General features: G+C 45.4%; 2 long non-coding RNA genes across 2 annotated transcripts in view; one reads left to right on the top strand and one right to left on the bottom strand.

Moving 5' to 3' along the window:
* The window catches only part of LOC142829887 (uncharacterized), a 78,151-nt gene extending 55,802 nt beyond the window's left edge, over nucleotides 1-22,349 (top strand). The window contains exons 2-4 of the long non-coding RNA XR_012904785.1: nucleotides 1,379-1,441; nucleotides 21,008-21,112; nucleotides 21,470-22,349. This is a non-coding gene — a long non-coding RNA (uncharacterized LOC142829887). The remainder of the gene's footprint in view (nucleotides 1-1,378; nucleotides 1,442-21,007; nucleotides 21,113-21,469) is intronic.
* Nucleotides 17,896-20,785, bottom strand: LOC142829886 (uncharacterized). Its single transcript, XR_012904784.1, has 3 exons — nucleotides 20,698-20,785; nucleotides 20,390-20,475; nucleotides 17,896-18,331 (listed from the first exon to the last, which is right to left on the bottom strand). It is a non-coding gene; the product is annotated as an uncharacterized LOC142829886 (long non-coding RNA).
* Nucleotides 22,350-25,613: the final 3,264 nt, after the last annotated feature.

The following is a 25,613-nucleotide window of genomic DNA, read 5'->3' as shown; positions in this document are numbered from 1 at the left end:
CTTTATAAAGGGGTACATAATTATCTTTTTACTTTTCAGATCTTCCTTTTAACCAGAGGCAATTTGTGTAGTCCTAGCTCAGTGTTGGATACAGTGAAATAATGAAGAATTTAATTTCTATGATTACAATGGGAAAAGTTAATTTAAGTTAAAGGCAATAGTGGCCACTATGAATGTATTCCTGATCCATGCTCACAGCAGCTCACTTCATAGGTCTGAAATGAGATTCTTTGTACAGTTTCCTTAACAACCTCCTGTAGAAAGAAACCAACTGCAAATACGTTTAGTGTGTTTGAGTAATACAAGTGTAAAATGTCTAACAACGCCTGGGGAAGCCATTACAATGTAAACGTGATGTCCTTCAGCAATTTAAATGCATTGGTCGGCTTTGTGAAATATCAACAAAACAAGTGCCAAATTTTGCTGTCAGAATCTAACTAATTGCTTGCTGTTTCCTGAAGATACAAGGTTGAATTCCTGTGAGTTCTAACTCCCGTCAAATATTCAACCTTCAATACCTGTTTTTCTCTTTCTCTCTGTATCAAAATCACATCAATATATGTACTATTTCCTTTAAAATTTTGGTATCTGATGTGGTCTGGGGCTTATTTCCCATCTGTGCTGGGAATTGGGTGCATAGACAGAGTTGTTTTGTCTGCATACGGTTACACTGTTTTGATTACATTTCCTGCCCAGTTTTTGGTTGCCAAAGACGCAAATAATGTGTTTGGGTATTACTGAGAACACAACGGCATCCTCTAAGGCAGAGATGACCAAACAGCAGTCTGCAGGCCAGAGTTTTGCCGTGGTCTATTGCTACACTCTTTCTTGTGGAGTTATAGCTCCGAAACACTCTGTCTTGATCCACAGGAAAAGCCTGCTTTGTATGCTGAAACCTAAAGACTCTACTGGCTGTATCCGCACAGGGAAGATGAGGATGCCTTTGATCATTTCACTGGCAAAGGCAATGGCAAACAGAAACTTACGATAATAGTGAAAGACAGCAATAAGATACAAGAAACTTACAAGTTTTATGAACTTGGAAAAGCCACCATTGCCACCAGGCCAAATAACTTTAAAACACTAACTAGATGGTGTGCCCCAAGAAACCTTCTGCAACTATCTCATGATACTAGAAGTGAATAACTTTTAAATATTTGGTGGCAGGGGAACTGTTTTTAACTGGACATCCAATAGAAAAGGGATCTTCCTCTTTCCTCCCCAGCTAGTGAAAATGAGAGAGGAGTGAGGGTGGGAGAGGGTGAGTGATGGAGGGAGGGGTTTGGAGTGAAGGGAGTGAGGCCTCAGAGGATGGGTGGGGCAAGGGTATTTGGATAACACAAAGTTCACTTACAAAGTCTTCTCTCAACATTTCCAGATTTTTTTTAGGGGAACGGAGGTTGCTGAAGAACAAGATCTAAAACATGTGAAGAAGAAGCAGGTTGGTCTCAAATACATTGGTTAGTTTTTGATCCAGAAATGGAGGAGTAGCCCCTCCCCTGAGGTATGGCTCATGCTTCCTCCTTCGTACTTATTTGGAGTGGCTTCTCTTTGCCCCTTGCATGGGTTGGGTCCTGGGTTGTTGAGGTGTGTGTGTGTGTGTGTGTGTGTGTGTGTGTGTGTGTGTGTGTGTGTGTGTGTGTGTGTGTGTGTGTGTGTGTGTGTGTGTGTGTGTGAGAGAGAGAGAGAGATTTTTGGTGCCTTCACACAAGGGGACTCCTCACTGTACTTGGGATACAAGTCCCCTAGGAAAAATGAATAATGCCCTGCTGATGTGGAGTACATAGTTTAGCACACATTAAACAATGAAATATAGCAACACAAACCACGGGACAGAAATGTCATACCCCAAACCAACAATATAACAAAGGAGATTTTATTGGGAATAGGAAAATAGGATGTGGGGAATTAAAGGGTTACATGATAAATGAATAATAAATACTAAACGTTAACAAATCCACCAGTTTCCCAGCTCTTTCCAAGCCCTCGAAGATATCTCTCTGGCACCTTTCCCAGCAGGTGGCACAGTAAGGATGAAGCCAGTGACCAGTGCTCTTAATGTTGGCCTATTTAAACAAACAAAGGGCCTTCTTACTGTGTCTTTGTTCAGGGTTGAACAGGATCCTCTCCTGGCTTCCTGGTCCAGAATCTTGCAGAGGTCTTTGGTGCCTCTCAGTAGCTGGCACCAGGTCTGCACTTTGCCTCTCTGGATGCTGCTTTCTGCAGAGCGCACCATGCACTAGATCCCACAACAGTATAAAGACTCTCTCTGTGGAGAGGGGAGTTAATCAAAGAGTCCCTGACTTGTTCTGCTTCTCTCTCAGCTGAAACTAAACCTGATCTCTTTGTCTCTGAGGGTGCGTCTACACTGCACCCTTCGTTCGAAATAAGCTACTTAATTTGAGCTATGCAAATTATGTAGCTTATTTCAAGTTAATTTTGAAATTTGAAATGTGGCAGTGTCTGCACAGTGCTAAATTTCAAAACAGAGAGCTATTCTGAAACATCCCTTAATCTTTGTGGAACAAGGTTTACAGGGACATCGGAATAACAGGCCCATTATTTTGAAAGCTATTTCAAAATAACGGGTGCAGAAAGTGCTATTTGGGGATACCGGAAGTATTCCGAAATAGTATCGGTATCTAGATGCACCCTGAGTGAGGTTCTAGCCTCCCACTGAGGGTGTTGAGCAATATTGACTCTTCAATGGCTCAGCAAATTGTTTGTCCATATCACCCTAAATGGAAGCCTCCTGACTGTCCTTAGTAGGAGTTTATAGTCCTGATTCTAAGTTTGCTGGGAAGTGGGTCAAAGGGCTATGGTAGCCATTGTTGTTGTAGTCCGTAAGATAGGATGCTCTCATGGTACAGACCAGAATTCCCTTACTGAAGCTGGCAAATTCCAGGAGGAGAGTACTGAGGATAAGAGGTGAGATTCTGAATTTTCCACAGATGATTCACCCATGGTGAACTCAAAGCATAGAGAGATATTTTCTTCTTGGTGTTATTGTTGCAGAAGTTTGAATTCCAAGGCACAGAAATGCACAATACAACAGATGTGCTTTTCATAGGCCTAGTAGCTGAGCAGCTAGGAATTTGCATCATTTTTCAAATTACCCCAGAGGAAAGAAGGTCTCTGTGGGTATGTCTACACTACCCTGCTAGTTCGAACTAGTGGGGTAATGTAGGCATACCGCACTTGCAAATGAAGCCCGGGATTTGAATTTCCTGGGCTTCATTTGCATAAGCCAGGCACCACCATTTTTAAATCCCAGCTGGTTCCAACCCTGTGCCGCGCGGCTACACGAGGAGTAACGAACTACCTAGTCCATTCGAACCAGCCAGGATTTAAAAATGGCAGCGCCCGGCTTATGCAAATGAAGCCCGGGAAATTCAAATCCCGGGCTTCATTTGCAAGTGCGGTATGCCTACATTACCCTTCTAGTTCGAATTAGGAGGGTAGTGTAGACATACCCTGTGGGAGTTACGCTACCTGCTGCTCAAAATCTCACCGTTTAAAAAGAAACAGGAAAAGAATTTGTAATTCACACTTTAAGAAAGATGTAAGCTGTTAAACTGATTTTAGTGTACATTAAATTATTGAAACAGTATTTTATCCCTTTGACATTTGGAGTGGTATACAAATAATTCCGTTGTGAATACTTGGAAAGTTTAACACCTTCAAGGCTTGTTGGAAGATTTTGATTCTATTCTAGCCACAAGAAGACAAGTGACACTGGATTGTTCTTCTCTAATCCATAATATAAGAGAAAGACAGAGTTATTAATAAACTCTTGAGCAGATGACAGTTCTGTTGCATCTTGTCCCAGAGGCACCAGTCTTAAGTGACATGTTGTAGTACAGGTGAATCAAAAGCAGAGCCTATCACCTAAGTTCTATGTAAATATGTCCTTCAAATGTCAGAATGATAGATACTAAATTGCCAAAGAGTCTTCTTTCTGTCAATCCTGGTTTTGTACTGTGTTCAGCACCATGGTACCAGAGTGCCTTATAAGGAAAGTAACGGGTTTTTTGTTGCCATGGATTCTCTCTCTCCTCTTGTCCTAGGCTGGAGAGCAGAAAGTGTGAACTATGCTAAGGAAAGGCTAGATTGTAAAGATGGTGTAACTGTGCCTTCATGGGTTACAACAGAGAATAGCAAATACAGGACAAACTGCTGAGAAATAGTGCAGACACACACCAAATCTGGTGCTTATTCTCCCATAAGATATCTCAAACCTGCAACAAAAGTAAATTCTTTTGACATACTGGCTAACAATAAGTCAGAGAAGCTGTTTTCTTCCAGTCCAAAGATATTTGCTTCAGGCTTGTATCAGTGATAGAATAAACTGCTTGGTTAAGTCAAGTCTCTGCTTGCTTCCAAATCATTGGAAGGTTTTCAATCCCTTGGCTAACATGCCCCCAATAGTCTTTGGTCCTGAGGTCTGAGAGGAAAGAGGCAAAATTAAGATGTTTTCAGAATTTATTTTAGCTTCTCCCATGTGGAGGGAAACCCATTCATCTCACTATGACAAGCTACAGAAACAAGATAGTATTTGGAGTCACATGGGAAAGTTACATGTCCATGCCTGATTTTGCTTAGTCCCTCACAGTAGAGGTGTAGTGAGCAGGGGTGGCCGCTCACTGGCCCAGAGGAGGAAGAACCCCTCTTTAAGCCTGGATGGGCCTGCCCCTTTAACTCCCCAGGAGCCAAGGGGTGGGGCGAATGGTATAAAAGCCCAGCCCAGTAATTCACTAGGGTCCCAGCTGCCAAAGGAAGCAGAAACCTGCCCTGAGCCAGAAGGCCACTGAAGACTGGCCTGGACCGCCAAGTCACTACGCCGAAGAGGAGACCTTTATTACTCTGCCAAAGAGATCAGAAATCGACAAGCCTGAGAACCTGCAGCCACCAGGTAGATAGTGAGGGGGAGTTAGGAAGTGGCCCAGAAGTCAGCCTGAAGTCGTTGGCTCCCTTATAGTATTTTAGAGTGTATTGTGTGTTGTGGGTTGGATCCTCCGAGACCCCAGTGGCAGCCTGAGCTGCCACTGCTAGGGCCTTGGCCAGGACACGGTGGAGCAGGGAGGGCCTGTGTTCCCCCTGCTGCCCCACATGCCAGGTGACAATCTCTCCCTCTCTCTTGCCAGTGACTACTGTCTGTTTGCCTGCCCTGGCCTGCACCAGGGTCTGGGCCTACTTATACTGTGAACTTCTTTTTGTTAGACTGCCCTGCCCTGCACCAAGCCTTGGCCTACATCCCTTGGGACCTATAGGTGTTTGCCTGCCCTGCCCAGTACCAGGGTCTGAGCCTTCCTGAGACTGTGTTTGTTTACCTGTCCTGCTCTGCATCAGGGCCTGAGCCTATTGAGACTGACTGCTAAACTGTGTTTGCCTTGCCCGCCCTGCACCAGCGACTGGGCCTGGGTGAACTGGGTACCCGTGAGGATTTGTCGGCCTGCCTGCCCTAGGGCCAGGCCCCACATAAAGACTGGGCTGTGTTTTGTGTGACCGCCCCACTCTGTACTCAGGGCCAGAGCTTGAAGGGGACCACTGAGCATTTGTTTATGAGCCCTGAGCACAGGTCTGGAGCCCAGGACTGAGCAAGGTGGCTTACACTAGGCCATTACCTATATTTTAGATGAAACATTCACAGAAAATTCCATTCAGTGTAGAAGGGGTCTTCCATTGAGAATTAAGTGTTATTTTGATGCACCATTTAGCTTAAACAGCTCTTCAGGATGTGCTGGGTAAATATCTTGTGGGCATTACCACAACACCCAACATTTTTTAAACATAGGTGTTGAGCCAATAGTTATAACTTCAAATACAAAAATGGTACTTGCATACAAATAGCATAATCATATTCAGCAAAACATTACCTTTCCAAATACACCTTACTTGATAACCTTTGTGCAAGATTTTGTTGCAGTTTTATAACAGTGGTAGAAACAATGATCTACCACTTTTTTTAATCACATAACATTTTAAAGCAGTGAGGTTCATAGCTATCCTGATCTCTCCAGTAGAGTTCCACAACTGTGGACTGTCACTCTTGTCTGCCAAGAGACATAGATAATGATTAAGGATATAAAAAGCCATTATGAGTATGTCTACACTTAGTGGGTATCAGTGTGACAATTGATTCACTGGGAGTCAATGTAGTAGGTCTAGTGAAGACCCACTAACTCAACTGCAGATCATTCACTCATACGCTCTGGTATTCCACCTGAATGAGAAGTGTAAGGTAAGCTGATGGATGAGGTACTCCCATCAACCCAGCACAGTGTACACACTGCAATGAGTCAACCTAAACAACGTTGAGTCAAGATACATAATTCACACAGCTGGAGTTGTGTAACTTAGGTCAGCTTAGCCCCATCTATAAACCAGGCCTAACATCCTTAGTTCAACCCCATGAATAATTCAAGCTATAGAATTTTTCCCCATTAATTTTTGCATCGAGTCCATAACTTCAGTTTGAGCTAAATATATATCTCTTAGCAAGGCGTTCAAACCAGATTTATAGACTACCTATGGTGGATAAGATGTCCTATGCTTGGGAATTTGTTATAAATGGTTTACTGCCCTCACTTAAGAATGTTCACATTATTTAAAATCTGAATCGGTCCAGCTACAACTACCACCTACTGCAGGGGTGTCCAAACTTTTTTCAAAGAGGGCCAGATTTGATGAAGTGAACATGCGCGAGGGCCAACCATTTTGCCTGACATTCTTTGAACCATTAAAATTAAATGCAAATTAACTATTTTATGCAAAGTTTATTGCAAACGGCATACTTTTCATTTCGTCACATGGATGACAAATCTAAACAGGTGTTAAATCACTCTGCCTTTCATATCTGAAGGCCAGATGAAAAAAAAATCCAGGAAGCTGAAATATATGTCAGGAACATTGTAAAGTACATTACATATTATTGGTAATAAAGGTTGTCTGTCAACTTTTAAGTTCAAAAAATATGAACAGGAACATAACACCAAGTATACATGTTGTGTCCAAATATATTTATAACTGATTTAGACCAACTGACATTAACTGAGATTTTACAATGTATTCATCTCAATACATATGGATTCGTTGGGGGCCATAAAAGATAGATATTGCCAAATTACCTGTGGGGCCGTATTAAACCGGAACACGGGCCGCAATTGGCCCGCGGGCCGGACTTTGGACATGCCTGACCTACTGGATCTTGTTATGCCTGCACGTGCTATATTAAAGAGCCATTTCCATATAGCTACTTGCGGACCATAACAAAATCACCTCTTTACCTTTGCTTGAGTTCAAAGGTTCATTTTAGTCAGTAACTTTCACCCTTTCACTTAACTAGGATGGCTGCCAGAGGGTGTTTTCTCTATCAAATGTGAAGGAAATATATAGTATTTTGTTGTGCTGGCATTTGAATCCATGATTTAATTACTTCTCTCAGTGCTGTTATATAGCTGTTGCATAAGAGAGGGGGAAAGAATGGACCATTCAGATACCATAGGTGAAAGCACAGTGGGAGGCTGACTGATCCGCTGCAACCTTCTGGGTTCAGTCATTGAGCCCTGGTCTACACTAGGTCCCCTTATTTCAAAATAACAAGTGGAGTACCACACTACCAAACCAGTTTTTGTTTTTTTGTTTTTTTTCAAAATAACTCCTCCTCTCCATGTGGAATAATGCTTTTTTTGAAATAGCGGTAGTGTGACTCCCTGGAGCTCTAAGTTGAGGTATCACGTCCACATTAAGGGTTTGCCTACACTACATGCTTATTTCAAAATAAACGATTCCAGAATAATAGTTCCAAAATAGCTTATTTCAAAATAACACGACTATACTGCAGGGAAGCCTCAATTAGTCTGATGCAGGCTTCCCTAATATAGATGTGCTGTCTCAATTTAGAGCCCCAGAAGGCACTGGGGTGGAATAATTTAGAATGGCCCTGGTGAAGGACTATTTTGAAATAGCAGCAGTGGAGCGTATACACACCTTATTTTGAAATAGCTATTTTGGAATAGGCGTTATTCCTCATAGAATGAGGTTTACAGATTTTGGAATAAGCCGTCCGCTATTTCAAAATTATTTTGAAATAACAGAATGGCTGTGTAGATGCTCGCATTGTTGTTTTGAGATTACGCTGGTTATCTCGAAATAATGGTGCAGTGTAGATGCATCCTAAGGGAGCCTGCCTTGGACTAATTTCAAGGCATCCCTGTAGTGATGACATGCTATTTCAAAATAGTTATTTTGGGAGTTATTATTTTGAAATAAATAACTTCCTTGTGTAATCATGCCCTGAGAGAGGATTGCAGACATTTAGTACGTTCTTGTGTATTCTTATAAGGTCTTAAATACAGGCTCAACAGTAACCTCATAGTCAAGTATGTCAAATGTAACAGGTCATTCCAGAAGTAACAGACTACAATGAAACCATTTATCCCAGATTTTGATCATTATAGAATAACTTCATCTGGAAGGCACCCTGGGTATGTCTACACTACAAAATTAATTCAAACTAACAGCCGTTAGTTCGAATTAACTTTAATAGGCGCTACACATGCAAACCGCTAGTTCAAACTTAATTTGAACTAGCGGAGCGCTTAATTCGAACTAGGTAAACCTTATTCTATGAGGACTATTGCCTAGTTCGAATTAAGTAGTTCAAATTAAGGGCTGTGTAGCCATTTAATTCGAACTAGTGGGAGGCTAGCCCCTCCCAGCTTGCCCTGGTGGCCACTCTGGGCCAAACCAGGGAAACTCGTCTGCCCCCCTCCTGGCCCCGGAGCTCTTAAAGGGGCACAGTCTGGCTACGGTGCCCATGCCAGATGCAAGCCTGCCAGCACCCAGCCAGCAGACCCTGCACCTGGCACAGCACGAGCCAGCCACCCGCTGCTACCCAGCCCTCCGCCTCTTCCCGGGACCAGGCTGGTGGCTCCCAGGAGCCTGCCCAGGGCCGCAAGAAGCGGGCACCCGCCTGGTCTAGTACGGAGATCATGGACCTCATCCAGGGTAGGGGGGAGGCCTCCAATGTCCACGACCTCCGCACTAGGCACAGGAAAGTGGCCATCTAGGGCAGGATAGCTGCCAGCCTGGCCACCAAAGGCCACATGCGAACCCAGGAGCAGATTTGCGTGAAAATCAAAGTGGTCCAGTGAGACCTCCAACCCTGAGTCCTGAGCTTAGAACATAAGAACAGCCGTACTGGGTCAGACCAAAGGTCCATCTAGCCCAGTGGCCTGTCTGCCGACAGCGGCCAACACCAGCTACTCTGGAGGGGATGGACCGAAGACAATGACCAAGCCATTTGTCTCGTGCCATCCATCTCCAGCCTTCCACAAACAGAGGCCAGGGACACCGTTCCTACCCCCTGGCTAATACCACTCCATGGACCCAATCTCCATGACTTTATCTAACTTCTCTTTAAACTCTGTTATAGTTCTAGCCTTCACAGCCTCCTGTGGCAAGGAGTTCCAGAGGTTGATTATTTGCTTTGTGAAGAAGAACTTTCTTTTATTAGTCTGAAGCCTGCTACCCATTCATTTCACTTGGTGTCCTCTAGTCCTTCTATTATGGGAACTAATGAAGAACTTTTCTTTATGCACCCTCTCCACACCACTCATGATTTTATAGACCTCTATCATATCCCCCCTCAGTCTCCTCTTTTCCAAACTGAAAAGTCCCACTCACTTTAGTCTCTCCTCATATGGGACCTGTTCCAAACCCTTGATCACTTTAGTTGCCCTTTTTGGAACCCTTTCCAAGGCCAAAATATCTTTTCTGGGGTGAGGATATCACATCTGTACACAGTACTGAAGATGTGGGCATACCATAGTTTTATACTTCCCCTCTTCCTTCTTCCTCTGGCTTCCCCCTTCCAGCTCCCTCCTCCCAGGTTTCCCCCTCCTCTTTCCCACCCTCTCTTTCCCTCTCCCACCTCCTTTTCCCAGTCTCCCCAGAGGTTAATCCCCCACCCCTCCCTTGTTTTGATAAATAAAGAGAATTTATATTTTTGAACACACGTGTCCTTTATTTTTTACATCAGGAAGGGGGGTTAGGGAGGGGTAAGTGGAAGGAGGTGAAGGAGGAATGGGGTACGAGCCCCTGATGGGGAAGACTGGGGTGGCTCTGCGGGCTCCTCGGGGTGGAAGCTTTCCTGCAGCCCCCCGATTGACACTCCCCCCCCCGGATGGCAGTGCAAGTGCAGCCGGGCTGATGGCCAAGTGCTGTGATGTGCGGAGTGTGGGCACTCAGGGCACTCCAAGACAGGACTGCTTTGCTGTCCCTCATCGAGGTAGACAGGCAAGCGGGGAACCCTGAGAACCGTCTGTCTGGGGTGGGGGTCGGATCCCTTTAAGCACAGCCCTCGGCTAGCCTGAGGCAGCAGCTCCACACTCTAAGTCCTAACCTGATGCCCTGCCGGCACTGCTTCCGGCCAGCCTTAACTTTGGTTCAGGGTCCAATGTGGACATGCTTGTTTGAATTAGCAAAACACTAATTCGAACTAGGTTTTAGGTCTAGATGCACTAGTTCCAATTAGCTTAGTTCAAATTAACTAATTCGAATTAAGTTAGCTCGAATTTGTGCTGTAGTGTAGACATACCCCCTGAGTGCAATATTTACTCATCACCCTGCACTGTTGCAGGTTTGCTTTAGTTGTTACTAAACTTATCCATCGTTATTTGATGTAGGCCTTGAATATCTTTTGTGATGGTGATTCCTCAACTTCCTTTATAAGGCCTGTCAGGATTTCCTAATTAATTATTTTCAGCTGGAGGTTCAATCCATTGCTGCTTCTTTTTCCTCATTGGCTGAGAAAAATAATCCATGTCCTTTTTATATCATCCCTTTGTACATAATTCTGCCTTACTTCAGTCCCCTTGTCCTCTAGATTAAGTGAGCTGGGCATATTCAATCATTCTATGTAGGTCTTGCTGCCTCTCTCCTACCTTTTGCTAATTTTGTCTCTTTTCTCTGAAAGGATTAATCAGACTCAGGCACACATCAGAAACAGACCCATGGATCCACTAGTCCAAAACCACCCCACATGAATTTAAATCAAATCATTTATGCCACAGCTTTGCACAGGAGATGGTACTGAGTCCTGCCAGAAGACTGTGGCTGACTGAGGCACATATCTCTTGGAGCTTCCAGGGTACACGCTTTCTGCTTCCATCACTAGAATAGAATACATTGCTTCCCTGCCACTTTGCCCTTACTTCATGAGTTGTGGGGGATGGCAAGACCACTACCCTACCACTCCTCAGCAATCTGGTGGGAAGGAGGAACTTACAAACTCTGCATCCCCTTAGAGCTCATGTAGACTGTTAGGCTACATCTACACTGCAGGGTTCTTGCACAAGAACTGTTTTGTGCAAAAGGTTTTATGCAAGAGCATGTCCACACTTCCATGTGCTTTTGTGCAAGAGATGTGCTTTTGTGCAAGAGCATCCATGGCAGTGTGAATGCTCTCTTGTGCAAGAAAGCTCTGATGTTGCCTGTCCACACTGCCTTTTTGCACAAGAGGTCTTGCTCAAGAGGGCTTTTTCCTAATGGGGCGAGGAATAACTCTTGCACAAGAAGCTCTCTGTTCTGACACTTTGCTGTAAATTTACTTGCGCAAGAACACGCATGCAGTGTAGATGCGCCGCAAGTTTTTGTGCAAGAACAGCCGTTTTTGTGCAAAAAGCCTGCAGTGTAGATGTAGCCTTACTGTGAAAGGCTTCATGCTATTGCATATGGGTGGGGGAGGCTCTGCCTTTCATGGTCTAGCAAGAGCCTCTTAAAATCTGGCCAATGTACTTCTGATGCTAACTGTTGATTTGTCACAAATCTTGAGGATCTGTAAGAAATTTGAAGGCTGCCACTCATTAAGGAGCAGAAAGTTCATGGGCTGGTACTACCGTGCAGCTGATTCTCCGGCTCCCTTGTTTTGTCAGCCTGTGGTATATGAGCAATTTAAAGGAGTGGTGGATGTGATGTATGTAGACAGCCGAGCACCAGCACTGAGGAAACAAAGACTTTAGGGAAGAATTGTTGGAGGAGGCAACAACAAAGGAAATGTGATTTGTGGCTGGGGACTTGTGCCTAAGGATGAGGAGACAGTGGTAACTGAAGAGGATATGAGAAGTTAGGATTGGATGTGGGGGATGGGGTGGAATCTTGGAAAGTGGGTTGAGGTAATCTGGTTGTTTTCTGGAGCCCAACATTTGTATGAGTTCAGGCCTTGATCCATTCTGATTCATTCCACTAATGTGGAATTTGGTACACATGCACCTCCTTAATCTAGGTGTCCCATGGTTTGGACCCCTGTATGGCTGGAGAATCAGCACTGACTCCCCACTGCAGGGTGCAATCCCAAAGCCTCAAGAGCCAGAGCTAGGCAAGCCATAGGCCAGATCCAGTCCATGGGCTCTGTCTGGCGGGGGGAAGGCAGAAGTGGCTCTGCATGCTGCTGCTCCCCTTTCCATCCCCCAGCCGTGGGAACGTTAGCCCATCCAAGTGCTTGCCTGGAGGCTTTTCCCTTGCTGCTCCCATTGGCCACAAATCTCTGTTTTGGCCTCGCCCAAAATCAGTCAATCAATTTCCAGTAATAACATTCTGAAAATTCAAAACACAACTTTGTCATAACTTCTTGCCAAAGGATAAGAGGAGAACAATATTTTTGTTGAATGGAGTTCCAAAAATATACTTGCATAATCCATTGAAACTAGAGTTAGAAAAGACAGTAAGGAACCTTCTGCGAGTGTAGGATTATTCCCAGGTTCTTATGTATAATGCAGTGCATCAGAACTTGGAAAACACTGATCTTAAAAAGCAGATTAGTAGCTAAGTGCAACAATCTGGCAATGGCCCTTTAAAAGGGAGCAGAACCAGTGCATGCAGCTTATGCCAGGTCTGCTGACCGCAATTAGGTTTTAAAAGGAAGCACCTGACCATACAAGAGGAAAGACTAGATATCTGCTGAGTTGGTAGCACAGAGTGGCAAGCAGTAGGAAGTGCCTCCATAAGGTAAAACATGAGGAGTTGTAGCCCAGGGTGGGTTGAGGAATTTTTTTTGTTAGTGTTACCTATAATGGGACATAAACTCCATGGAAAGACTCTGCAGTGGATCCTTTCAGAGCTGGGGAGAAGGACAGCTGGTTACTCAGCCTTTTTACACTCCTTGATCCCACCTCACTCCTGGGTTATCATTCTACTTTCTTGCTGGTATTCCTTCTGCCACCCTTGCTCATATTAGTTAAAAAAATGTATGGTAGGAGTTTTCCAGCTGGGTGCTGTGGGATCTGTAAAATGAGGCAGATGAGCTACACTTCTCTCTCAACCACTGACTTGTTCCATTTGCAATATACTGTGGAGCTGCAGCTATGTTGGTACTAGGATGTTAGAAAGGCAAAATGGGTGGGGTAATGTCAGTGGCAGCCCGTCAATACAGGTGAACTAGGAGGTCCCCTAGAGCGCCCAGATAAACGGCCATTGAGGGTTTTGGAGGCGGGGGAGCCGATCGCGCGCCAATCACGTGTTTTGCCTAGGGCGCCAGTTGCCAGCAGCTTGTCTAGGGCCACTCCTGGGTAATGTCTTTTACTGAATCAACTATCCATCTTATCTCTCTTTGCTAATGCTTTTAATCTTTCTGGGAAAGGCCTGTCTTTGTCTTATGTCTATACAATGAGGCTGGGGTTTCTAGGTGCTACTGCAATGCAAATAATAAAAACTAGCTATCAGTATTTTCTTTGGGCACTAATTGACCCCCAGGGCTGCACCCTGAACTAAACAGGAGTATCTGGAATAAGATCTATTCTGCTGCATTTAGTGAGGGAAGGAACTTCTCTGTGGGAAAGAAAGGTTGGCCTGGCAAGCTCTCAGATACATATTCGTCCACATAATCAGCAACCTACATATACGTGCAGTCGGGGCGGCCCGCGAGTATAGGCTGACTTGGCCATTGCTTAGGGTGTCACCTTCAAGGGGGCACCCGATGATGATGTCACCCAATTGATGGCGCCATTATGGCCGTGCAGGCAGGGGTGCCAATCATGCGTTCCACCTGGGGCCCCAGCTGCCGCAGTCCACCTCAGGCTGCCCCTGTGTGCGGTTAATGGTGTCTGAATGTGCTATGATTATGGGATATATTTTCTGTCTTTCCTATCCTAAAAATCATAAGTACAATGAGGAATTTTACTTTTTTGTTGTCTTTTTGTTTTTCTGTGTTCTATATAAAATCTTTTTGAGAAGTTTTCTATTTACAGCAAGTCTAATTAGGAGGTACATTAATTTTAAAAACCCCAAAGTGTGGGTTGTATCCCTCTCTCCTCTTTGTTGTTCTCTGACAATGTGTCTATCTCTACTTCATCTTTAAATTCCTCAGGGCTTGAACCATTCCTTTGCCTATTTAGGAAGTGCCTAGTGTATCCTGAAACAAAAAACAGGACTGTGTAGCACTTTAAAGACTAACAAGATGGTTTCATAGGTGATGAGCTTTCATGGCCCAGACCCACTTCCCCAGATCAAATAGTGGAAGAAAATTGTCACAACCATATATACCAAAGGATACAAATTAAAAAAAATGAACACATATGAAAAGGACAAATCAAATTTCAGAACAGAAGGGGGATGGAAGGGGGGAGGTAAATGTCTGTGAGCTAATGATATTAGAGGTGATAATTGGGGAAGCTAACTTTTTAATGGGTAAGATAATTAGCGTCTTTATTCAAATTTGAGTGTAAAGTGTCAAATTTAAGCATGAATGACAGTTCAGAGGATTCTCTTTGAATTGAAGTTTTAAAAGGTCTTTGAAGCAGGATGCAGGTATAGTGTATCCTGGGCATTCCCATAAGCAATTTTAAAACAATAACACTTTAATATGTGAAAACCTGGGTAGTTTGTAGTATCTCTTTGGTTGCAGTACAGATTTGATAGTTAGAATAGTTTGGCTGAAGGCCAGTTGAAGGGTAGTAACTGTGTAACAGACTTTTTTTTTAATGGTTAACTTGATTGGATGAAGAGTATTTTGTATTCCATACCCAAAAAATGACCACTTGGGAAAACAATCCTTGCTCACTGGAGGGAAGAGCCGAGGACTAGAATAATCATGATGATATGTTGAGGGATGACCAATGACTTGCTGACCCCAGTAGCAATCTCTGAGAGTATTAGACCTATCACATTAACCCTGAATTATTAATTGACTGTTGTGCACTCTGTGCCCACTAACTTGGTCATTTTCTGACTTCATGTAGAGCTTTGATCCTTTGTAGCAGGATTATTCCTAAATTTGCATTGCTGTTTCAAATGGAAATCAGATTTGGCTATGCTGTTTCAATGGTATATAATAATGCTAGTGATGTTAGGTTGATTGGAATAAATTAGACTACAAATAGTTATTAAAACATTGCCTTAGGAAAATGTAATTACAAAGGAAGCTTTCTAGCGTTTGTTCTTAAGCTAGTCGGTACATTTTTGGCATAAAGGTTTGATAGTGGGATTTGTACCTTGTTTAGCATGGCTTGTGTGTATTTAGGCCATTTAGGAGTACAGACAGTCCCCGACTTACGCGGATCCGACTTATGTCGGATCCGCACTTACGAACGGGGCTTTTCTCGCCCCGGAGCTCACGGGCGGCGGGTCGCCAACCGTGTCCTCTGGGGCGAGAAGCTTCTCCCGGTCTCCCTGGTCTGCTGGGGGGTCCAGCAAAGCCACTGGACCCCCCCCCCCCCCCAGCAGACCAGGGACACCCGAGCAAAGCCGCCCAGGCGGCGGGAGTCCCGCTGCCTGGGCAGCTTTGCTCGTTTGCCCCGGAGCAAAGCCGCCCAGGCAGCGGGACTCCCGCCGCCTGGGCGGCTTTGCTCCCGGGCAAATGAGCAAAGCCGCCGCCTGGGCGGCTTTGCTCTGGTGTCCCTGGTCTGCTGGGGGGTCCAGCGGCTTTGCTGGACCCCCCCAGCAGACCAGGGGGACAGGAGCAAAGCCTTGGAGCATGCCCACAGCGGGACACCCCAGGCGCGCACGGGCTGTCCCGCTGCGGGCATGCTCCGCGGCTTTGCTCCTGTCCCCCTGGTCTGCTGGGCGGGGGGGTGCAGCTAGTGCCCCCCCCCAGCAGACCAGGCTTTTCTTGCCTACCCCTGGGGTAGAGCAACTGGGGGCTGCCGGGTTGGTCCCGCAGCGCCGCTCCGGACCAACCCGGCAGCACCCCAGCTGCTCTGCCCCAGGCGTCCTGATTCAGCCGCTGCTGGTCAGTTTCAGTAGCGGCTGAATCAGGACGCCTGGGGCAGAGCAACTGGGGTGCTGCTGGGTTGCTCCAGTAGCGCCGAGGAGCCGCGCTACTGGAGCAACCCAGCAGCACCCCAGCTGCTTTGCCCCAGGCATCCCCAAGTCAGCCGCTGCTGAAACTGACCAGCGGCTGACTACAGGAAGCCCGAGGCAGAGTTGCTCTGCCCCAGGCTTCCTGGAATCAGCTGCTGATCAGTTTCAGCAGCGGCCGACTTGGGGATGCCTGGGTTTCTTAAGTTGAATCTGTATGTAAGTCAGAACTGACGTCCAGATTCAGCCGCGGTTGAAACTGATCAGTTTCAGCAGCGACTGACGCCAGTTCCAACTTACATACAGATTCAACTTAAGAACAAAACTACAGTCCCTATCTTGTACGTAACCCGGGGACTGCCTGTACTCTTATAACTATCTATTTGGAGCTTGAGGGGAGGAGTGGTTGGAATGAGACATATTTTCCTGCAGTTTGACAATTACCTTGTGCTTGATTAGACTTGGAAACAGGTTTTCTGTATGCTGCATTTAATGTACCATTTTCTTGGAACATTTTATAGCTATTTCCCTTTCTGATTAGGTGTACAGTACATCTGTGTTTTCACGTTTACAAACACAACAATGGAAGAAGGCTCCCTTTCTCCCTCTCAAAAAATCTTACATTCAGACTTAAGCCCAAGATGAGCTCTGGTAGTGATTAGTTTCATAGCTTTGGACTTTTGCTATGAACCTTTGAAACTCTGAGCGTCAGAGATTTTCAAAGCATTTTTTTTCTACTTTTTGATTCTTTGCGGAGACTCCTGCAACCACATCTAAGGAGAAGTGAATTTTAAGAGATCAGCTGCTATACCATTTCTTTGAAGAAATTGCTTTTATGGTGAAAAATTTCTTTCTTAAGCCTTTTAACTAAGCTAAACACATGCTACAGAAAGACTTTAAGTCTGGGTATCTCTGTACTACAGCGCTATTTCAAATTATCTTAATTCGAAATAGTTAATTCGAATTAAGATAATTCGAATTAACACATCTACACACAAAATGCAGTTTGAATTAGCATTTTGCTATTTCGAAATAGCGCGTCCACACTGAGTGGACTCTGAATCAGAGTTAAGGCTGTCCAGAACCAGTTGCAAGAGGGCACCAGGTCAGGACTTAATGTGTGGGGCTGCTGCCTGAGGCTATCTGAGGTCTGTGCTTAAAGGGACCCTACCCCCACCCTGGACAGATAGTTCTCAGGTTTCCCTGCTTTCTTGTCTACTTCAGTGAGGGACAGCAAAGCATTTGTGTCTCTGCGTGCTCTGCTTGCCCTCACTTAGGACACCACAGAACTCTTCCACAGGGAGCCAGAGCTGCCCCTGGGCACTCTGGTGCATCTTGTGGATGCGTTGCTATCAGCCAGGCTGCACTTGCTGCAGGCTGCCATCCAGGAGGTCTGTCGGGAGGCTGTCAGTATCCAGGGAGCCCTGCGGGAGAGCTTCCACCCCGAGGAGCACTAACAGTCTCCCTGGTCTGCCCCACTGGGGGCTTGTGCCCCATTCCTCCCTCACATCCTTCCACTTACCCTTCCTAGCCCCCCCCCTTCCTGATGTCAAAATAAAATACTTTTTTTCAAAAATAGAAACTCAGTTTATTTAACAAAATGGTGAGGGGGGATATGAACCTTTGGGGAAAGGAGGCGGGAGATGGGAGGAGAGAGGGTGGAAGAGGGGAGGGGGAAAACTGGGAGGAGGGAGCTGGAAGGGGGAGGGGAAACTCAGCGCTCAGTGTTGGGATCTCCTCGGGCCACATCTCCCAGCATGGCGGGTGCAGGGGCCTTGGGGAGACAGCAGGCACTGGAGTGGCACAAGGCAGGATGCTCTGCACCAGGGTCTACAGATGGCACGACCCTGGGCAAGCAGCTCCCTCTGGAACTCCCGTTCTTCCTGTGCCCGCTGCTCCATAATGTGGGTCAGGGCTCGCAGGGCCCCCAGGTGCTGCTCTAGGGACCCCTGCCATGTTGCAGTGGTCCTGTGGAGCCCTTGGGTGCGGGAGGATGTCCCGGGAGGGATGGTGCACCCTGCACGTGCAGCTAGTGCGGCTGTGGAGAAAGAAGAGAAGTGGTCAGTTCTCCCTGGGGACGCAGTAGCTGAAGCCCAGCCCCCCTCTCTGAGGTGAGGATGACCATGCCCAGCACTCAGAGTCTCTGTGCTTGCTCAGAGGCCATGGTCGGAATGTCTGGCTATCCCCGGGAGTGGGAGCTGCCCCGAGACCGCACTCATGCCCCTGTGGTGTGTATAGTGTGGGTGAGGTGGGGGGGAGATGTTAGAGAGGGCTTGTAGAGGGAGGGCGTCCTGCTGTGTCCCGCCCCGGGGTCAGGAGCGTGTCAGGTCTCTTCACACACGCGTGTGTGAAGAGATCAGGCTAAGACCCCTGTGTGACAGGCAACTGGAGCCACCTGCCCAGGATGGCACTTGCTCACCCGTGCACAGGTTGCTGTGTGATCCATGGTAAGCAAGGCCCATGTGCACAGTCCCTGGTCTCCCTCCGTGCCCCCCCCCCCCCCCCCCCAGGTAGGAGGACAGTGACAGCACTTACATGGTGTGGCCTCCTCGAATGACCCTGCTGACTCTGCAGGTGGGACTGCTCAGGGGTTCTGGCGGTGTGGCAGCTCCTGCTCTGTGCCCCGGTCAGGGCCCCCTGGTCCTGGCTCACTGCCCCCTGGGGTGGCTCGGACCGTCCTGCCCCCCAGGATGCAGTCCAGGGCCTCGAAGTAGGAGCAGATTTCTGCCCCTGCTGAGGAGCTGACCTGAGCGGCCCTGGTGTACCCCTGCCACAGCTCTTTAATTTTCAGGCGCACCTGCTCCTGGGTGCGCCTGTGGCCTTTCTGGGCCATGGTGGCAGCTATACAGCCATAGACGGCCGTGTTCCTCCGTCTAGTGCGGAGATCATGGATATTGAGGGCCTGCTCCCAAACCTCAATGAGGTCCATGATCTCCTCATAAGTCCAGGAGGGAGCACGGCATCTATGATCCCTGGCTGGCTCCTGGGTGTTGGGGGACTGGGCGGGGGACGGCTGGCTGGCACTGGCTGCCTGGCTCATTGTGGGGACACTGGGTTGGAGGCAGAGACTGCTGGCAGGCCTGGATCTGGCATGTGCAGTCTGGCCAGCGTCTTCCCCTTCAATGGCTCTGAGGCTAGGGGAGAGGAGAGGAGTTTTCCTGGTTGTGCCCAGAGTGGCCACCAGGACTCCCTGGAAAGGGCTGGAGGCCCCCTATTTAGAATTAAGTGTCTACACAGCACTTAATTCGAAATAGCTATTTCGAATTTGGCATTACTCCTCATAGAAGGAGATTTACCAAACTTGAATTAAGTGCTCCGCTATTTCGAATTAATTCTGAAACAGCGGTTTCCATGTATAGATGCTATTAAAGTTCATTTCGAATTAACTTTGCAGTATTGACATACCCACATAGAGTTACAAGCAGATAACTGACAGGTTAATTGTGTTTTGTTTTGTTTCTGTGATTGGTTTCTATGACCCAACTTAAGAAGCTACTGGCAATTTTCAGGTTTTGAGGTGCTCAGCATGAGAGACTGAAAAACAAGCCCCTTCAATGTGTGTTAAGTTGGATATCCCAAAATCTGAGGCTCTCCAGATCACCAGTGTTGAGAATCCTAGCCTGTAGCTGTAAGCTTGCATTGCTAAGCTATGTCTTCTTTGCGCCTTGCAATCAAGCTATAGCAGCGATAGGCAACCAAGACCAGTGAGAGGGCTGCATGAGTGGCCCTCCTTTGTCTTAGTGGGCCACAGTGATGGGCAATCTGTGATACACTGGGGTTCCACTTGTGGTTCACACACACACACAGTTCTGCCCCCATGCCTCTTGCACACTGGACAACTGCAGTTCCTCCCTTCTCCCTCCTAAAACAGCTGATTCATGGCATTCAATCTCTAGAAAGGAGGGGAAAGATGGGGATGGAGTACAACTTGGCAGGCTAATGGTGCTCCGAAACTGCGGGGAGAGAGTGGGAGGAGTAGGAAGTGCAGAGCTCCAGTCCGCAAGAGGCACAGGAGGAAGGGGGACAAACAGGGTTTGCAGGCTGCAGATGGAACCCCAGTGGGCAGCATACAGCTCATGGACTGCAGGTTACTCACCACTGAGCTATAGGGTTCACAGTAATCTGTCATCTGAAATGTGCTGCTTCCCCCCCACGTAGCTTGGCTTAGATGATGCAGAACAGCTGTCAGAAATAAACATAACATCAAAACATTAGGAAAGTAGGAGCTTAATTAGCTATTTAGTTGTGTGGTCCTTTTCTGGAAGGAACAACTTTCTAGCATTCAATGTGACATGAATCATTTTACAGGGATCTTTTACTTTTCCATCAGAGGGGTGTACTGTATGGTACTTCTAAATAAAGCCGGGGGTGGGGGGCGCGCGAGGATTTGAAATAATTGCTTACCTGCAAAGGAGAAGGAAGGAAAGTAGTATCCGATGGCAAGTTGTGCTGGAGGGAGCTGTGGAACAAGGATTTATTTTTATTTTATTTTGAGTTTTAGTAGCATTCTTGGCTACGTGACGAGGCTGGGTAATCTACAACCAGAGGCTGTTTTCTGGTAGAGCAACAGGACCCAGCAAAATAAATTGACTGCGTTCTTGCTGTGTTAACACAGTTATTGTTAAACTTTTATTGCATAATTGTCATCAACCCCCAGGAGAGAATGAAGGGGCTAAGAACAGGAGCAGCATAACATTGTTGTTTTCTTATCCAGGCTCAGAAGTTCTTCATGGTGATAGCCTATAAAAGCAGACTCTCAAACTCATAGAGAATTATTTTGACCTTATCTTGAAGTCTTCTGTATTTGAAGACACTGATGGTGAGTAATGTCTAGTACATACTGATTGTGAGTGTATATGAAAATTTTAAATATACTATTCAATTAATTGTTCAATCACGCAAACAAAAATGAGTCTGTTATACAAAAGAAGCAATGAAAAGCATTAAGCAGGGTTCTTACTTTTTGAAATGCATGTGATTAATGACAAAGGTTTACTGCCTTCTGGAAGATGGTAGGTAATAATGTCATTGCTTAGCCAATGATAGTTTGTTCTAATGATGCAATTAATACAGCTGTTACCTTGTGTTTTATTGTATGCATTTGTCACTGGGTAGGCTTTGAATTTTGTTAGAATTCTGGGAGAACCAGATTGAACGGCTTCATGTTATGTTATAGGATATTGCAGAGCTCCAATCTCCTCACATCAAACGAACATCTGAAAAAGCAGGTTTTACGTATGAAAGCTAAATATAATGTTAGTCTCGAAGGTGCTACAGGACTGCTAATTGTTTTTTAACTCTAAAATCAGTTATGTACAGAATTATTTGCAGTTGTGTACCTAGCTATTGAGTACAGCCTCTAGGGCAACTTTGGCAAGAACTCTGAGAACTTGGAATGACTTTTGAAAATATTGAATATTTCACAAAGAATAAATTGTCTTCAGGCGCTCCCAGCTGACCACATGGCTACGGTGTGGATTCTGCTCATGACAAGCATAAATTTGTTCCATCCACTGCACCAAAATAGCTACCAGCAAACTTCTGTGTCGCTTGAAAGCTTCTTTCACCAACAGAAGTTAGTCTAATAAAAGATACTGCCTCACTCACTGTCTTTCTAATATTCTGGATCCAATGCTGCTATAAAACACTGCAACCAGGAAAACTGTAAGGAAAAAAAATCTAGTCTGGTTATTTTTACTGTTTGGGGACTAAGGGTCAAATTACAGAGTCAAGTTTAGAAATACCAGTGTTTAAGTTCATGGTTTCAAGAATATTTAAGAACACAAGACCATCCTTCACTGCAGACACCTTAATGAGACATCTTTCTTTATCTGTAATTCCAAAATCTCAAACTGGAAACTAGTGTATAATAAAAAAGCTATAGGACTTTAATTGACCATGTTGTATCAAGTCCCTGATACTTGGTTTCTAGGCTTTATCTACACTAACATTTTCTCCTAAAAGTTCCTACAGCTACCACTAGGGAAGCTCTAGCAATGGTAGCTACTTGTGGAAGTGCTAGAGAAGACAAAAGTGAAGACAATTGCTGTGTTCTTGCCCACTCCGCAGACGTGCTCTGACAGGGGCAGATGACAGTTTTGCGGGGCCCCGTGCAGCGTAATTCTGCGGGGGCCCCCCTTTGCCACGGTGCATGCGCAGTGACGCCATGCGCATGCGCAGCGGCGCTACGGCGCATGCGTGGGACTTTTTGAAGCGCGGGGCATGGGGCGGCCGCCCCATTCGCTCTGCCCTATATCTGCCCCTGTGCTCTGAGCAGGGTTATGCCACATGGTGGATCAACTGCCCACAGCATATTGACATTAATGCTTCTATTGCTGGGAAGCTACAACAGTGGAACAAATTAAGAAAAATGGTCAAATATAGCCTAAAGGTCTGCCTATATAGCAGCTGGAAGATGTAATTCCCTGCTCAGGTGGACATAAATGTGCTAGATCTGTTTGAACTAATGCCTAAAAGCAGCAATATAGAAGCCATGGTTCGAGCTTGCCACCTGAGTAGAGTCCCATCACCAAAACAACACCACAACACTCCTGTTTTTGGTGCTAGCATGCACGTGTTAGCCTGAGCTAGGAACTATACCTCCTAGCTGCTGTGTAGACACACCTTTAGTTTCTAGGTTAATTCTTTGCTCCAGTCTCACTGCAAATCTTGTTAGAATGTTTTTTCAAGTTAACAGAGTGCTTGAAGACTGAAGCAGCACTAGCTCCGCTTCTTTCCACTAAGTCTGAGCTTGGAGTTCCTTGTGTGGGGAGTGGCTCAGTTTTACTCTGGCTGCTGTTGAAGGATAATCATGATATTAAATTATATAAGGCTTGTATAATAGAGCAAGTAAAAAATTAAATGGGATAAAGTTGGCTGAGTTGAGGCATTGCAAAACCAACAGAAAAAAATATGTTCTGTAGGTTCTAGTCTGTGCTTGGTTAAAAATTTGCTTCCTGACTCAGTGGATGTGGTAAAACTGCCATGTTGATGGCCCGTCCAAGTCAAGGTATACATCTGTCATCCTTTTTCTCCTCAGAGTATGTCTGTCTGCAGTGAGATGCACATGCTAGCCGACTCAGGCTTGAAAGGCTTAGGCCAAAGGGCTGTTTAACTGTTGTGTAAAGGGTTGGACTTGAGCTGCAGTTCAGGCTCTAGGACCCGCCCCTTTGCAAGATCCAGACCAAATCCCTGCACAACTAAATAATCTCATAATCCACTTTAGGAGTCTGAGTCAGCTGTCTTGGGCCAGCAGTCCCAGGTTTCTAATTGAAGTGTGGACATATCCATAGATGATCAATGGACAACCAGAAAGACACACGGTATGAATTAGCTTACATCTGTCTGCACACAATCAGTATTAAGCAATTAACACTTCCCTCATCATCCCCTAGGATTGACAGTGAGTAATTTCCACTTTAATTAGCCCAATGCTTAATTGCTTTGAGCACAACTATTGAGAACTGCAATACCAGAGCACAGTGATTATCCATTGAGACTGGTTGTTGACAAAATCAGGTGCATAGAAGACCCATATCTAGAATAATGGGTTGTGATCCATGATTAGGGCTTCTCGGCATTACTGTTTTATAAATGGTAGGACCTCTATAAAAGACAATGAGGCAATAAAATGTCTTTAGGAAACATTTGCTCATAACTCAGAGTGGATAGTGACTGACACGTCAAAACATGAAGGTTGTTACCCCTTATGAATTGCTATGCTAGTTACAGAAACAGTAGATTACAGCCTCATTTAAGTAAATACTGTGGGATGGTGCAGTTCATGTTCTTTATGTGAATATGCAAAACTGAAAGATGCTCATTCAGAATACTTGTAAGGTATCATTTGAAAAGTTATAAACGCTGAATGTGTATATTGTGTTTGTGGGCATATATCATTCTTGTATTTGAAGTTAGAAATATTAAGTATAAACCTATTTTACTAAACTAGACATGCTAAGTGAGGGCTATTAAGGGTAGTTCAGAAATGTGATAGTTCATTAATAAGGAAAACAATCTGTAAATGAACCAGCTAGTAGGAGGGGCTTAGAGTCTCTACAAGGACATGTGTTTGTCACCTGATGCTGGGATCCCCTCTTGGATGATGTATTTTCCACTGAAAGTGCAAAAGTTTAAATTGAACACAAAGGAGTTCCACATTTAGCAAAACCTATATAAAAGTGGGAATAGGGACTGCTACCAGATTACACCCAGGTTTACCACTCAAGATGACTGCTGGAAAAATCTAAGATTCAACAGGGGGAAGGATTGGCCCCAGGCTGGGAGGCTTTCCAGTCTGTGAAAAAGATTATTAGAACTACTGTTAGGGTAAGGTATGGCATGTACCAAGTTTCTTAGGGTATGTATACACAGCAGCGTTATTTTGGAATAACTGACATTATTCCAAAATAACATAGTGTGCGTCTACACTACAAGCCTTTATTTTGAAATAATGTCGAGCTGGAGGACTTGTTACTCTGACTCTTGGTTACCCCTTGTGAAATTAGGGTAAGGGAAGTCAAAGGAAGAGTGTTCTTCCTTTGACTTCCTGCTGTGTAGACAGTGCCAAAAGCCGAATTAAGCTATTTTGACTTCAGCTATGTCAATTGTGTAGCTGAAGTTGTGTAACTTATTCTGACTTTAACCCTGCTGTGTATACGTACCCTTAATGTATTAGGCTTCACTGACATGTTTTGTTTTGATTTTATTTAATAACCTACTTTGTTCTGTCTGCTATCTCTTGTGACCTCTTAAATCCAATTTTTTACTTAATAAAATCACTTAACTATTATTTACATTGGGTTTATTAATAAATATATTGGGGAGGGGACAACAGCTATGCAAATCTCCTTCCTTAATACAGAGAGTGAACATTCTACGTGCTTATGTTTTGTGAGCTCTATAAAGTTTTATATTGAGTAAGACCTGGGGTTCTGGTCCATTGGTGTTCTGCACTTGGATGCTATGAAAATTCCCTTTGAATGAGCCTTCCCAGAGCTGAGCTGATCTCAGTGTCTGTATTTCTCCTGGAATGTCACCCTAACTGTGTGTGAGTACTGGAGGGTCTAGCTCAGCAGGACAGGGTGATCGGTGCCCCAAAGGGCGGATAGGTGGGCTCAGTGGTATTTCAGCATATCAAGTGGCAGTCTCAAGGGAATCTCTGTGACCAAACCTGTCACAGGCTAGTCTCTTTGCTTCAGTGATACCTTGTTGTGATGAACTCCACAGGTTAATTATGCTTTGGATTCAATGCATTTCCATCTCCACTTCAAACTGGCTGCTTTGTTAAATTTATTGAATGCCCTCTTGCCTCTCCATTC

This window comes from Pelodiscus sinensis, chromosome 6, assembly GCF_049634645.1.
Source record: "Pelodiscus sinensis isolate JC-2024 chromosome 6, ASM4963464v1, whole genome shotgun sequence".
In the NCBI taxonomy this organism is placed as follows: domain Eukaryota; kingdom Metazoa; phylum Chordata; order Testudines; family Trionychidae; genus Pelodiscus; species Pelodiscus sinensis.
This window is presented reverse-complemented; position numbering and strand designations above follow the sequence as displayed.